Source organism: Stegastes partitus, unplaced genomic scaffold (genome assembly GCF_000690725.1).
Source record: "Stegastes partitus isolate 25-593 unplaced genomic scaffold, Stegastes_partitus-1.0.2 Scaffold22, whole genome shotgun sequence".
Classification (NCBI taxonomy): Eukaryota; Metazoa; Chordata; class Actinopteri; family Pomacentridae; genus Stegastes; species Stegastes partitus.
Genome location: NW_007577753.1, coordinates 1,424,952 through 1,436,185, shown reverse-complemented (window position 1 = coordinate 1,436,185; position 11,234 = coordinate 1,424,952). Strand labels below are relative to the sequence as shown.

The window sequence follows — 11,234 nt, the reverse complement described above, 5'->3', positions numbered from 1 at the left end:
CTGCCTTTGTGAAGCGCTATGAGATGACTTGTTGTTGTAAATATGCGCTATACAAATAAAATTGAATTGAATTGAATTGAATAATCTTCCCTCCTCATGATACCATTTATGTTGTGAAGTGCACCAGTCCCTTCTGCAGCAAAACTCTCCCACAACATGATGCTGCCACCCCCGTACTTCACAGTTGGGATGGTGTTCTCAGGCTTGCAAGCTTCCCCCTTTTTCCTACAAATGCAACGATGGTCATTATGGCCAAACAGTTTAATTTTAGTTTCATCAGATCACAGGACATGTCTCCAGTAATTAAGATCTGTGTCCCTGTGTGCATTTGCAAACTGTAACCTGGCAGTTTTATGTTGCTTTTGAAGTAATGTCTTCTTCCTCTCTGAGTATCCTTTCAGCCCATGTCGGTACAGGACTCGTTTTACTGTGGATAATGACACTCTCTTACCAGCTTCAGCAGCATCTTCACAAGGTCTTCAGCTTTTGTTCTGGGGTTTATACGTGCATTTTGTACCAAAACTGAACACCTAAACTGAGCACCAAAAACTGAATGTGGAGCCTTCAGGCATCTGGAAATTGTGCCCAAGGTTGAATCAGACTTGTGAAGGTCCACAGTTTCTTCCTGGTATCTTGTCTGATTTCTTTAGATTTTCCCACATTGTTACAAAATGAAGCAGTTTGTTTGAAGTGTGCCTTAAAATACATCCACAGATGTGCCTCCAATTAACTCAAATGGTGTCAATTAACCTATTAAAAGTTTCCAAAGCTATGACATCATCATCTCGGCTTTCCCAACTACTTTGAAGGCACAATAATCTTAGTGTATGTAAACTTCTGACTTTGAAGAAAAAAAAAGTACAAAATTCTCTCTCTCATTATTCTGGTATTTAGGAAATAGAAATAGTTTAGATTATCCTAACTGACCAATATGGGTTATATGTCTTTTTATACAGTGAATGGAAACTTTTGGTTTCAACTGTATATACTGAGTTTTTCTGGTAGATTAATCATAGCAACTGGACTTGCTTGAGTTCCTTGAAGATGTTTCACCTCTCATCCAAGAGGCTTCATCAGTTCTGACTGACTAGTTGGAAGTTCCAGATACATATAACCTAAAGGAGCCATTAACACCTGAGTTTTGGTTTCAATATATATATAATTGTATATGCTGAGGATCTGAGTGTTCAGAGGAGAAAAGTTCAGGAAGTCACAGTAAAGAATGCAATCTCCTCTTCTCCAGAGGTATGGTCATCCTCAAGATGGAAAGTCTGTGGTCATTATTGGTTTTTCAGGAAGGTTGACGACATCCTGTTGTCTCCTGGAGGGTCGTAAATGGTCATTTCATAAACATCCAACATGGGTAATTACCTCATGTCTGATGCAGATGTTGTATTTGGATGAAAGTTTAGGGTTAGCTGTTCTCCACAGTGGTTTCTTACCAAATTTACAGCTGTGAGACAGTGTCTTTGAAAGCCTCCAGCATCTCTCACAGCAGACTGTTGTTCTGCTCCACCTTCAAGTGCTGTTGAGTAGATCATTGAGTTCTCGTCTATTGTGTCCAACATGAGCTTACTTCTCATTGTGTTTTGCTATAAACACAACACTGTTAGAAGGTCTTGTTTTCTTTTATATGGCTGACACTGTCTCCTCACACTTTGAAGGTCCTGGTTTAAATCTCAGCTCAAGTCTTTCTGGGCGAAGTTTGCATGTTCTCCCAGTGCCTAATTTATCATGTGTTGTCTAAAGTCATTAAACAAGATTTCCAGGTCAGTCTCTTATTATTCAACTTGCCAGTAGATAAAATATATACATCAGCGTAAAAGGAAAGTAACCACATAGAACTTTTAAGAAAAAATAGATGTGTTCAAATTTATTTATATAATTTTATATAAAGTTTTAGCTTTAATTTCATTAATATTTGACATAATATTGTGTCATTATAATACATGTTGTTGAGCCATATTGTAAATTGGGCCTGTACCTGAGTGTAGCTCTATGTTAGCACTGTTGCCTCACAACGAGAAGATCCCTGGTTCGAGTCTCAGGGAGGACGCCTGGGATCTTTCTCTTTGTAGTTTGCATGTTCTCCCTGTGCAGGGTGGGTTCTCGCTGGCTTCCTCCCACAGTCCAACAACATGCTAAGGTTAATTGGTGATTCTAAATTGTCCGTAGGTGTGGTGTATGTGTGCTTGTTGTCTTTCTGTGAAGCCCTGTGATAGACTGGCAACCCGGCCAGGGTGTCTCCTGTCTTTGCCTTGTGTCGGCCAGGACAGACTCCAGCCCCCAGTGCCGCTAGTGAGGAATAAGCAGTGTATAGCTAATGGATAGATGATATATTTGCCTATTAAGAAGAAAGAAACACTTCTACAAAGTCATCATTTGCTTTTGTTTCATTGCCTTGACATGACAGTGAGATGTAGATGTGAATCATGAAGGTTTTGTCTCCCTTATCCGTCTTTTAGTAGCTTTTTCTACTGATGAAAGTATTACTATTTTGAATTTGGCTCCAAATAACTTTCTGTTGAAAAAGAAATTCACTGGTTGTTGGGCTTCTTACATTAATTTCTTCAATGCAATGTTTTTCTTGTAACTATAAGTTTTGACTCTTAGGACTCAGTATTTATACGTCTTCTTACTGGGTGAATTTAAGTATTACAATTGGCTTTTCAGTTCCAAAGTGATTCTAAATTGGCCCCTACAAAACTACTTCCAGTGACAATCACTGCTATTTAGAATTGCCACTGATGAGGGCCAACTATCGTATTATAATTATAATTGGTCCTGTCTGTGCGTCTGTCTGTGAACAGTTTCCAACTCAAGAGCTAAGGTCTAACAACTTGATCTTTTACAAGTGAGCTAGGAATGGTCTCTCCTCGGAATGATTTGATTTTAGGGTCAATTGCTGCAAAAATAGCTCTGCTAGAGGTCAAAGGTAATTCATTTTTTTTTTAATATAGTATACCTTCAAAAGGGCATAAGGTACATTTATGGTATTTGGTGCAGATAAGCAACCATGTTGGGGGTTTCCATGGTTTCTATGTTAAATTTGACCCCCGATGATATTTTAAGGTCAAACTATGGGCCATGAATTTTGAGTGCGCTGTAACTTGAAAACAGTGCGAGGCAGGTATATTATTTATCAAAAACCATATATGGGATTCCCACTGGGGATGTGATGTTTGACGTTGGGTGATATTTTAAGGTAAAAAAAACAAAACAAACCTGGTATGGCCACTATATTTTAAATAACATGTAATGTATACATGGATACTACCCATTTCCCCTTGGTAACTTGGATGGAATAATGGTTTACTGGAGTTCAGTGTGATCATGGCCGGCAGGGGCAGCTGTACCGCCCTACTAAGGACCCTCTAGTTAATTATTTTTTTTTCACCTGTATTCATTCATTCTTGTTGTGTGTTTGTGTTTCAGCCTGCTAGCTCCCAGCTAGCATCACAGGCGGTTAGAGTAGGCCTGATTAGCTTTTAGCCAGCTAGACTTCCCCCATACCACCTCTGACAAGGTTATGGAGTCTCCTTTCTGGGGAACCCACCTAGTCATCAAGCGAGCCCCCAAAGGAGGGTGAGGTCACCAATGTGGTGCAGACCCTCATCTCTATCTAATCCAGGCATCTCCACATGCCTGCTCCCCAACGCCATGGAGGCCCTGCAGCCGATCGCCGTAGAGGTGGTGCCACCTCGTGCAGTAGAAGTCTCCATCAACCAGTCCTGCCTCCTGCCAGATTCCTCGTCTGTCCCTTCTTCTCAGAGGGTCTCCGATGCCTCGTCTGTTGTTGTCTCTGTCACCGAGGCCAACATCAANACAGGAGTTCCTTCCTGCCAACAGCCATCACTTTTAAAAACAAATCCAACTGACTGAATGATTGTTATTGTTGTATATAATATATGTTATATTGATTTAAAAAAAAAAAAAAAAAAAAAAAGTGAGCTTTTACAAGATTGAATTTCCCTTCTGGGATAAATAAAATATTTTCATTTCATTTCATTTCATATCATAATTTTTTGACCTTAAGTTTGACTTTGAAATATCGACCAAGGTCAAATGTCACATCCCCAGTGGAAAGCCTACAGATGGTTTCTGATACAAACAGTGTGTCTATCTCACGCTGCTTTCAAATTACAGTGCTGTCAAGATTTATGACATGGGGTTTGACCTTACAATATCATCAAAGGTCAAATGTAACATCACTAACAGAAAACCGCAACATGGTTGCCTATCTGCACCCGTTACGATCCAGCCTCTAGGGTCAGCTGGATATAGCAAAAACCAGCTGTATTTCTTTGAGATAAAGCAGTTCATTGCTCAATGTGCTCATGATACACAAAAGTGTGATAATACAAAGAAAACTGGTGGGTGTTGCTAAAATAAATGAAGCAAATAAAACCAAACTTAAATCTAATAGCATCACCCGACCAGGGTTGTGGCAGGACAAGTCGTGGCTGCTTCACCATGACAACGCGCCTGCTCACAGTGCCCTGAGCATCCAACAAATCCTGGCTGAGAAGAACATTGCCGTGCTGGAGCAACCTCCCTACTCACCCGACCTGGCTCTATGGTATATTTTCCTCTTCCCCAAGCTCAAGGGGGTCATCAAGGGGACCTGTTTTAAAGGTGTGGACATCATCAAGATTGCTGTGATGATGGAGCTGCGGAGGGTCCCAGAAGAATCCTTCCAGGAGTGCATCTTCAAAGTCAGAAGTTTGCATAAATTTCCTTAGTATTTGGTAGCATTGTCTTTAAACTATATGACTTGGGTCAAATGTTTTGGGTTTCCTTCCACAAGCTTCTCACAATAGTTTGATGAATTCTGGTCTACTCCTCCTGACAGAACTGGTGGAACTGAGTCTGGTTTGTTGGACACCTTGCTCCACACACCATTTCAGCTCTGCCCACAAATTTTCAACAGGATTGAGATCAGGGCTTTGTGATGGCCACTCCAAAACTTTGACTTTGTTGTCCTTAAGCCACCTTGTAACTAATTTGCGGTATGCTGAGGGTCAGTGTCCATTTGGAAAACCCATTTGCACCCAAGCTTTAAGTTTCTGGCGGATATCTTGAGATGTTGCTTCAGTATTTCCACATAATTGAAACCTGGCTGCAGCATGAAGAATATGTTAGTCTAAATGAATCGACTCCCCCCAGCCACATTAACTTTCATATAGCTAGAAGTACAGGCAGAGGGGGAGGAGTGGCAGCAATCATCCACTCAAATCTATTAATTAACCAGAGACCAAAACTTAGTTNAAAACAGCAACAAGGTCCCTGACAGGAGACAGTGTCAAGATGATCGTGTTGTGGATTACATTGCTTGTTCTTCATCAAGGACGTGAGTGCTTTCTAATTTTTACATGATGTTGTTATCAGGTGGATTTCCTACATCATTGTAACTTACTGTCTTATATGTTTTGCGTTTCCTTTTAATTCAGATACACTCATTCCAGTGATCCCAGTTCAACTTGGTGAATCTACAACGTTCACATGTGATCTGTCTAATACTTATATCAGCCGAGTAGAAGTCAGCTGGTACAAGCAGAGTGTTGGAGATAATCTGAAACTAATTGTGAATCTGCGGGAACATACAACACCTCAGTTTGCACCAGAGTTTCCTAACTCAAGATGGAAAGTTAACATTCATGACAATTTTACCAACCTGACTATTTTGAAGACAATCCAAGAGGACGAGGGAATCTATCACTGTGCAGTCATCGAGCGGTTTGTCTTTTCTAAATGGAGTGCAACATCTTTGATAGTAAAAGGTAATAAATGAGCTACTTTCATCATGTTTTGCAAACGCTTCAACCACTAAAGCTCTACTGTATACATGTTGAAGAGTAACTACACTGAATATGTTTTGAAAACTCATGAAACATGTTTCAATCTAATTACATTTACATTTATTATGAATTTCATCTAATTTCCAAATGCTACTTCAACCACTGATCCAAGTGAAGTATATTCATAATACTTGTTCATATGAGTTTGATGTAAAACTACTAAAGTCACAGTTGAGGTTTTTCTCAGACTTTCAAAATGTGCTTTGAAGTGTCGACATCCTGTTAACACTTTGTTCATTACACAGGAGACACACAGGGACAGATACTGTTTGGAAATGGAACCACGCCGACTAATGGTATGATTTTATGTTCTGTACTGAAGATATACAAAACATGTTAATGACATCATTAGTAAGAAGTCCTCTTTTCCTTCAGAAGCAATTCATTTTTGTATTTCTTTGTTTTCTAGCACAAACTGCCCGTTCTGAAATAATTGCACTGGTGGTGGTAATAATCTGCTTGGCCATTTCTGTGATTGTAAATATTGTTTTCATCTGTTACCGAAATCCAAGATCAGCACGAGAACAATTCACAGGTAAGAGTTGTTTGAGTCACATTCTACACAGCAGTGATTTTACTCAAAAAGTTTTAAACATCTGGCCTAATGTAATAGATCTTTGTAGATGAATATTAATAATTCATATTAGGACACTGTATTGTTGACAATGACAAATTACATTTGTTCATTCCGCGGTGGATCCTAATAGAATCAGATAAAGAACATAATATTCTTGTTTTTCATTCGTCATGAGGAACAGAATTCAGCTCATCACAAGCAAGACATGACAACGTGAGCCAACCGGTGCTTGATGCTGTAAGTAATGATACTAAACTACATTAATTATAGTTATTTCATTAATGATTCCCAGCTGCTCAATATAACAGTATGATTTTATAATGATCCTTTGGTTTTCTGCTCAGTGTGAAGGTGGACAGGATCTGAACTATGCTGCGCTGCATTTCTCTGGAAGGAAAGCTGCACGAGGGAAAAAGAAGACGGAGTTGAAGACTGAAGAAAGTGTGTATTCTCAAGTTAAATGCCAAATGTGAATGTATCAGTGAAAAATTTTAGATTTGTTTACAGTCCTGATCTCTTGCAATGAAAATAAATCAATGCAAATTCTCAGTTTTATAAAAAGCAACCTGTTTATTGATAACAGACAAAATCTCTTCGATCCCATCTGTGTGCTGATGTCTCACTTGTAAAATGGACCTACAGATGCTGACAAAGCAGCCTGTTAGTCGACTGCTCCCCCTTTTTTTTTTCTTTTTTTTTGCAAGGGAGATTTTTGCAAGTTGTATATTTTTTTCATTTTAATGGTCTGCCTCAGTGAGAATTTCATTGGGCTGATAATTAACCTGTTAAAGGCAGTTTGAAGTGTTCACTAACACAAACTAGCAGTTTGAGTTTAGGCTATACTATCCAATTTCCATCTTTTACACAGAACAGCAGTGACTAAATGACATGATGTTTTTAGTGGTTGCTGTCCCATCAATTGAGAAAAAGCAACCTCAATTCAAAAATCATGTTTCATAACTAGACCATAAGCAGTTGTCCCCCCTGATCTTTTAAAATCATATATAATCTTTGTTCATTTACACGATGCAAGCAAAGATATTGTTCATTTGAAATACTTTAACTTGTCAGTTTTGGCAATATTCCCAGATGGCTGATTTTTGTACCTTTTTGTTTTTTTGGAATGAGCCTTACGTGCACCACACACACACCTCTGCATGTATATCAGCAATGATCACAGTCCACTGAAAATTTTTAACATTACATCCTTTTATTTAAATAGAACAAAAACTCTAACACAATACTCTTTTAATGACCATGGCAGTGTTGAGTTTCCATTGATTCCTATAACTTCCTTTCTTATGATGGAATGATTGAAACATGTCTTTGTCACAATCAACCATGCATTTAGGTTCTTGAATAAATTTAGTATATGCCCAAAAACACCAAACTTACCCTCAAGCATGGTGGTGGCAGTATTATGCTCTGAGGCTGTTATGCTGCCAGTGGAACTGATGCTTTACACAAAGTGATTTTTTTTAATGAAGCAGGAGCAATATGTCCTCATTCTTCAGGTAAACCCAAAATCCTTTGGCACTGGGATTGGTCCACCTGTAAATCATATACTCGCTCCATAAAGGCCAAACTCAGACCAATACTTGATGCCAGTCTGTTCTTGCTTGCTCCATGCTCTGTGTTAACCAGTATTTTCCTCTGCCTCAGTTCTGCAAAACTCCCTGCCTGAGTTAAACCCACAAAAAGAATAACAGCATCATTAAAATGAGTGACAAAATGAGTAGAAGGAGAGATGCTCTTCAAAGCCCTGTAAAAAATCTGTGTAACACAAAGTGCACTTTAGAATCTTTAATCTGTGACAACCAATCAGATGCATTTGTCAGTGTGACATAGAGGGTCTTGGCCAAGTCACATCACCTCCTACACTCATTAAAACAGCAACAAGGTCCCTGACAGGAGACAGTGTCAAGATGATCGTGTTGTGGATTACATTGCTTGTTCTTCATCAAGGACGTGAGTGCTTTCTCATTTTTTCATGACATTTTTGTATGTATTGTCATTTACTGTCTTGTGTATTTTCTCTTTTCTTTCAGTTCAGATATACTAGTTTCAGTGATCCCAGTTCAACTTTGTGAATAAGACAATCAGTTTCAGAAGAGGTGGTTCACCCACTAAAGCTGTACCGTGTAAATGTTTAGAAAAATTGTCATTGAGCATGTTTTGAAAATTTGCTACACTATCCTTTAAAAATCAATTATTTGTGTTTATGTCATCCACTTATTTCCAATTGTTGACTCTGATACTTTCAAAATGTCCTTTGCAGTCTCTAAACAGTTTGTTCATTACACAGGAGACAGTCACAAGACATCAGACTACACTGTTGTTCAGCAGACGACAGAATCAGATTCAGACCATCCAGGAGAACCAGAGACTCTCCAGTGTTCAGTCTTGTCTGACTCTGAGAACAAAACATGTTCAGGAGATCTGAGTGTGTTCTGGTTCAGAACTGGATCAGATAAATCTCATCCAGACATCATCTACACTGATGGAAACAGACATGATGGATGTGAGAAGAGATCTGACAATCAGAAGAGCTGTGTTTATCACTTCTCTAAGACCTTCAGCTCCTCTGATGCTGGGACTTACTACTGTGCTGTGGCCACATGTGGACAGATACTGTTTGGAAATGGAACCACACTGACTAATGGTATGATTTTATGTTCTGTACTGAAGATATACAAAACATGTTAATGGCATAATTAGTAAGAAGTTTCTTCTCGTTCAGAAGCTATTCATTTTTTTGTATTTCTTTGTTTTCTAGCTCTTCACAAACGACATGATCAGAAGTGATGGTACTGGTGATAGCAATAATCTGCTTGACCATTTCTGGGATTGTAACTATTTTAATCTGTTACTGAACTCCAAGAGCAGCACGAGAACAGTTCACAATGAAGTGTTGTTTGAGTTTAGCGTTTAACATTGCTGTAGTTTTAGTGTAAAAGTTTTAACCATTAGGCCTAATTTAATCTTTGTGAATAAATAATATCAATTCTTATGCACATGTTTCTTGTATTTTGTCATACATTGTGCTTGTTCTATGTGCACCCATTTACATTTGGCCTATACCATGTCAGTAATTGAAAGGAAAAATATTAAATTGATATTACGTTTGTTCAGTCAGCTGTGGATCCTAATTGAATGCCAGACTAAGGACATAATCTTGTTTTTAATCATTGTTAGGAATACCATTCACTTCGTCACAAGCAAGACAAGACAACTTAGACCAACTAGTGTTTGATACCAAATTGCATTATTTATGTTTTTTTCATTATTATGATTTCCAGCAGCTCAATATAACTGTATGATCATGTAAATATGCAAATAACGTGTATGCACACAGACACACACCCATACTCTCTTGCACATCATAACAACACACACACACACTCACTCACACTCTTGCACAATGTACACCGCACTTTGGCATCAAAATAATAAATGCTGCCCAGGTACTGTGGATACTTTGAAGCCCAGACTGAGGTGAGCAAATGAGACAAAGCTGGATAATGTAGCTACATTGAATGATGGAAAGGAGGGCTGAAATCCATTATGGAAGGAGTGAAGGGAACACCAGGCGGTCCAGTAGGATGACTGGGTGTGACACTGTTTATGGCAGCTTCGTGGAAGAAGCAGATAAGCTTTGCAATGGTGGGGTTTACATGCGGAAACGTGGCAGAAAATAGAGGCACAAGCATAGGGTCCATCACTGCAAGAGAAGCCAAGGTTCTGTAGTTTTCCAGCTGATGGAAGAAGACTGTTTTCAAGAGTAGCCTTGTACATGACCTGGTTCATTCACCATTCACACAAATGCATTTGCCCTGTTCAACCCCAGATTATCCCTGATCCACCCCCATGTTTTACTGTAAGAACCAGACAATCTGGTCTGTAGGCTTCTCCAGGATTCCTCCTAACCAGTAAGTTGGCTGGAGTGGGCATCAACTGAAAATTGGATCCATCACTGTAGAGAACCTTAGCCCAATCACCAGCAGTCCAATCCTTGTGATCCCCAGCAAAGAATATCGGGGCTTTCCTCTGCCTTTTATTGATGGAGGGCTTCTTCTGTGTCTTATGTGACTTCAGACCAGCTTCAAGAAGTCGGTTTCAAACTGTCCTTACCGAACAAGTCACATTTCTCGACAATGCCCACATTATTATGTAATCAGTTGCATTTTTTGTCGCTTTCATTGTATTATGCAGGTAATATACCTTTATTGGTACCAGGCATTAAAATAAACAAGAAATTGAAAAAACAAGGGTGGTCTAAGAATTTTTTCCATGATTGTATGTCAGTAATCACCCATTGTTGGACTGAATGCTGTCTATTTGAACATTTTATTAGATCACCCAACCCTAAGCACAAGATCTAAATTATTAGCTACGTTTTCCTTGTTGCCACTTAGTTGTCATATAGTTACTGTTTGAGGACACCTCAAACTTGAATTTAGCATCACCTCTTGATCACTGCTAAAATTTAGCTTCACAAACTTGGAACAGGGAAAATAAAAGCAGAACCCATGACTACTGTCACCAACACCCTACCTTAGGTAACCCCACAGGTTACCTGGGCTCCGCTTCCACTGAAGTTCCTGAATAATTCCATCTAGATAAAAATTCAACCGACATGTCATCCAGCTAAAAGTCTTTAGTTTAAATAAAACACTGAAGTCCAGTTATTCTAGCGTACACATGATGAAGCTGAAGTAAAAAGTGTAAATCTTTCACTGGTGCACTGATTGTCCTCATCCTACACATAAATGAATATTCACCAGAGTGCCTAATACAAT

The 11,234-nt window shown here is 39.0% G+C and overlaps 1 protein-coding gene across 1 annotated transcript in view; it reads right to left on the bottom strand.

Annotated features, from left to right (window-relative positions):
• Positions 1-8,834, bottom strand: part of LOC103367404 (uncharacterized) — a 21,027-nt gene extending 12,193 nt beyond the window's left edge. The window contains exon 1 of the mRNA XM_008295426.1: positions 8,752-8,834. The gene's annotated coding sequence lies outside the window, so the exon portion shown is untranslated. The remainder of the gene's footprint in view (positions 1-8,751) is intronic.
• Between the last annotated feature and the right edge of the window lie 2,400 nt (positions 8,835-11,234).